The sequence below is a fragment of the Phoca vitulina genome, unplaced genomic scaffold, assembly GCF_004348235.1.
Source record: "Phoca vitulina isolate PV1807 unplaced genomic scaffold, GSC_HSeal_1.0 scaffold8, whole genome shotgun sequence".
NCBI classification, from domain to species: Eukaryota; Metazoa; Chordata; class Mammalia; order Carnivora; family Phocidae; genus Phoca; species Phoca vitulina.
In genome coordinates this window covers 78,939,343-78,944,122 of record NW_022589711.1, presented here as the reverse complement: position 1 = coordinate 78,944,122, position 4,780 = coordinate 78,939,343, and the positions used below count along the sequence as shown (strand labels likewise).

Sequence of the window (4,780 nt, the reverse complement as noted above, 5' to 3'; positions counted from 1 at the left end):
GATATTGGCAAACTGAATTCAACAATACATTAAGAGGATCATTCACCACGATCAAGTAGGATTTATTCCAGGGATGCAGGGATGGTTCAATATCCACAAATCAATCAACATGATATACCACATGAATAAAATGAAGGATAAAAATCATATAATCATCTTAATAGATGCAGAAAAAGCATTTAATAAAATTCAATATCATTCATGATAAAAAGCTCTCCACAAAGTAGGTAAATGTATCTCAACATAATAAAGGTCATATATGACAAACTCAGAGCTAACATCATACCTCATTGTAAAAAGCTGAAAGCCTTTCCTCTAAGATCAGGAACAAGACAAGGATGCCCACTCTCACCACTTTTATTCAGCTTAGTACTGTAAGTCCTAGCCACATCAATCAGACAAGAAAAAGAAGTAAATCATCCACATTGGTAAGGAAAAAGTAAAACTGTCACTATTAGCAGATGATATGAAAACTCTAAAGATTCCACCAAAAAACTATTGGAACTAGTTAATGAATTCAGTAAAGTGGCAGGATACAAAATCAATATACAGAAATCTGTTGCATTTCTATGCCCTAATTACAAAGTAGCAGAAAGAGAAATTAAGAAACCAGTCCCATTTACAATTGCATCAAAAAGAATAAAATGCCTAAATTTAAGAAAGGAAGTGAAAGACCTGTACTCTGAAAACTAAGATATTGATGAAAGAAATTGAGGAGGACACAAATAAATGGAAAGATATATCATCTTGGTAGAATTAATATTGTTGGGGGAGCCTGGGTGGCTCAGTCTGTTAAGTGTTCAACTTTTGATTTCAGGTCAGGTCATGATGTCAGAGTCATAAGATCGAGCCCTGCATCAGGCTCTATGCTGGGCGTGGAGTCTGCTTATGATTCTCTCTCTCCCTCTCCTTTTGCCCCTCCCCCACCTCTCTAAAAAAAAACCCAAACTCAGATGGATTAAAGCCCTAACTGTGAGACCTAAAACCATAAAACTCCTAAATGAGAACATAGGCAGTAAAAACTTGGACATTGGTGTTCACAGTATTTTTCTGGATATGTCTCCTCAGGCAAGGGGAACAAAAGCGAAAATAAACAGTTGGGATTACATCAAACTAAAGAACTTTTGCACAATGAAGGAAACGATCAAAAAAAGGAAAAGTCAACCTACTGAATGGGAGAAGATATCTGATAAGGGGTTAATATCCAAAATATATAAAGAACTCATAAAACCCAACACAGATTTAAAAAAAAAAAAAACCACCCACAAATAATACAATTAGAAAATGGGCAGAGGGTGCTCACTTTGGCAGCACATATACTAAAATTGGAACAATACAGAGAAGATTAGCATGGCCCTGTGCAAGGATGACACGCAAATTCATGAAGCATTCCATATTTTTTAAAACATGGGCAATAAAAAATATTACAAAAAAAAAAATGGTCAGAGGACCTAAATAGACATTTTTCCAAAGACATACAGATAGCCAACAGATACATGAAAAGATGTTCAACACCACTAATCATCAGGGAAATGCAAATCAAAACAATAATGAGAAAACAAAACAAAACAAAGAAAACAAAACCATAATGAGATATCACCTTACACCTGTCAGAGTGGCTATTATCAAAACCAACAAGAAATAACAAGTGTTGGTGAGAATGTGGAGAAAAAGGAACGCTCATGCTCTGTTGGTGGAAATATAAATTGGTGCAGCCACAGTGGAAAATATTATGCAGTTTCCTCAAAAAATTAAAAAGAGAAATACCATACAACCCAGTAATTCTACTTCTGGGTATTTACCAAAGAAAACAAAAACACTAATTCAAAAAGATATATGCATCCCTATATTTACCACAGCATGATTTACCATAGCCACGATTTGGAAGCAACCTAAGTGTCCATCAATAGATGTATGGAAAAAGAAGAAGTGATATATATACACAATGGAATATTATCAGTCATTAGAGAAATGAAACCTTGCCATTTGCAACAACATGGATGGACCTAGAGCATATTATACTAAGTGAAATAAGTCAGACGAAGAAAGACAAATTCTATATGATTGCACTCATATGTGGAGTCTAAAAAATAAACAAAAAGCAGAAACAGACACATAAATACAGACAACAAACTCATGGTTGCCAGAGGGCAGGGGGTGGGGGGAGGGGCAAAATAGTTGAAGATGATTAAGAGATACAAACTTCCAGTTATAAAATAAAGAAGTCATGGGGATGGAAAGCACAACATTATATAGTCAATAATATTGTAATAATGTTGTATGGTGACAGATGGTAACTACACTTTTCATGGTGAGCATTTTGTAATGTATATAATTATCAAATCAGTTTATTGTATACCTGAAAGTAATATAATTGTAATACTATATGTCAATTATACTTCAATTAAAAACAAAAAAGCTGGTCATCCAAATGACTTGTTTAAACAAACAAACTTTTTAAGAAGGAGAGGAGATTAGGATACAGACACACACACACACACACACACAGATGACCATGTGAAGACATAGCCAGTAGACAGCTATCTGCAAGCCAAGGAGAGAAACCTTGGAATTAAACAGGCAACATCTTGATCTTGGGTTTCTAGTCTCCAGCCTTGTAAGAAAATAAATCTCTGTTGTTTAAACCACCCTGTCTTTCATATTTTGTTATGGCAGCCCTTGCAAAATAATACACGTGGGAAGTCTTAATTTTGCTCAGGGAAGTCTGTGAAGGTTTCATTAAGAAATTGCTACCTGGAGTGCCTGGGTGGCTCAGTCGGTTGAGTATCTGTCTCTTCATTTAGGCCCAGGTCGTGATCTCAGCGTCATGAGATCGAGCCCTGCATCAAGCCCACGCTCAAGCATGGAGTCTGCTTGAGATCCTCTCCCTCTGTCACCCCCACCACCCGCGCTCCCTGCTCGTGCATACACATTCTCTCTCTAAAATAAATAAATAAAATAAACCTTTAAAAGAAAAAGAAAAGAAATTGCTACCCATATATTGCAATAAAAGTCCTGATTTCCTCCTGTTATGAGGAAATTCTTAGGTTCAGGGCATAGTCTGCACCTCTCTAGGCAAGGTCCAATGACTTTAATTGCTTTCTATATGTTTATGTCTTTTAAATCTGTCTCTCAATCCTCATTTTTTCTCTATACCTGACCACTCGCCTGACCACTAGACGTGTTCACCTGGATGTCTCATAAACTCTAAATGAAATATCTTCCTTTCTACCCACCACTCAAACACACACCTTCTCTTGTGCTCTCATTTACAATCCATCCATTGTCAAGTGGAGAACTCTGGGACTCAGCTAGACTCTTCCCTTTAGCTCCACTTGTAATTCATCACTAGTTCTAGCTTACCCCACCTCCTGATGATCCTGTCTTCCTTTGCAGACATGTCTAGACCTGCCTCAGTACAGGCCCTTACCATTTCCTCTCTTATTATTTGTTGGTCTTTTTGGTTTCTTTCTTCTCCAGAGTTTCTCCAAAAAATGTGAAGTTGATGATGTCATTTCTTTGTTTAAAATACTCTCATGGTAACTCATCACCCATGGCATAAAATGAAAAATCCTAGGCCTGTCAGACAAGGACTTTCACCACAGGTAAGTGGTGATTCCACATATAAGTGCCTGCTTGCCTTGGTTTCATCTTCTCTCTTATCCATGTGTACACAATATTACCACACCCAACTACTAGCAGTTCTGCAGATAAGCCATTATTTTGCAATTCCTTTGCATATTCATGGTCTCCTTTTTCTTCCCTGTTAACTTGGGGAGCTTCTGGACATTGTTAAAGACTCTGTGCCATTATCACCCCCTTTTATGGAGCCTTTCTCACCTGTACCTTCCTAAGCACTATGTTCTTGAAGACAGTTGATGGAGACCTTTCAGTACAGGCAGGAAATAAATGTCTATAAACAGCTCTGTTTAACTTTGCTTGAAAGCCACCAAAAGCACCCCTGGGAAAGGATGCTGTTTCTACCAGGATGACTGGTTACAGATGAACTGGCAGCCAGTACTCTTGCTTTGCTACAAAATCAACAGCAGGACATCCTCCTGCTTCAAAATTTTTCACATGGTCTTTGAATACTTTTGGTGCCTCTCCATTCAGTATAACACCTTCAGACACATAACTAATCTACATACATGTACCTGGACCCAGATTATTGGGATACCATCATGAGACAGTCCAGGTCCAGGTCCAGGTCCTGATGACATCCTATTGATATTGAGCGTCATCCCAAAATGTGCTGGCTTGCCCTGCCCTTCCCATCCCCACTCCACTGGAGCAGTCACTGTCATTGATCAAGAAAATCATCTGCTCCTGAGATATCACAGCTACCTACTTTCTGACCACAGCCCCCCATTTGGTGCTCTGGCTCTGGAAGGTGCTACTTCACACCCTCCATGTCACTGCCATTTATTTATATCCACTACTTGTAGACACACCAACAAAGATTCTAGAACAGAGCATCTCTAGGACAACACCTTTGAAACAGATTAATCACTGGAGAAGTGGAAGGCCAACACCAATCAAAGCCAGTGTTTGGCTCAATAGGAGAGAAGAAAGTCTTTGGAAGCAGGATCTTGTTATTTGATGCGTTATTGGTTTCCTGCATAATCATTTCCTTTTTGTTCTTTTATAATAGTTTGCAAAACATTTTTAAACATGGTAACTGTCACAGCAGTGCTAAGTTGCACATAAAAATATAGAAATTGAAATAAATTACAAGTCTTTATGTTTCAATGCACATAAACCTAAATTAGGTTAAACAATA

The 4,780-nt window shown here is 37.8% G+C and overlaps 1 non-coding gene across 1 annotated transcript; it reads left to right on the top strand.

Annotated features, from left to right (window-relative positions):
* Nucleotides 1-1,295: 1,295 nt before the first annotated feature.
* On the top strand, nt 1,296-1,401 carry LOC116634151. Its single transcript, XR_004299865.1, has one exon. It is a non-coding gene; the product is annotated as a U6 spliceosomal RNA (small nuclear RNA).
* The last annotated feature ends 3,379 nt before the right edge of the window (nt 1,402-4,780 follow it).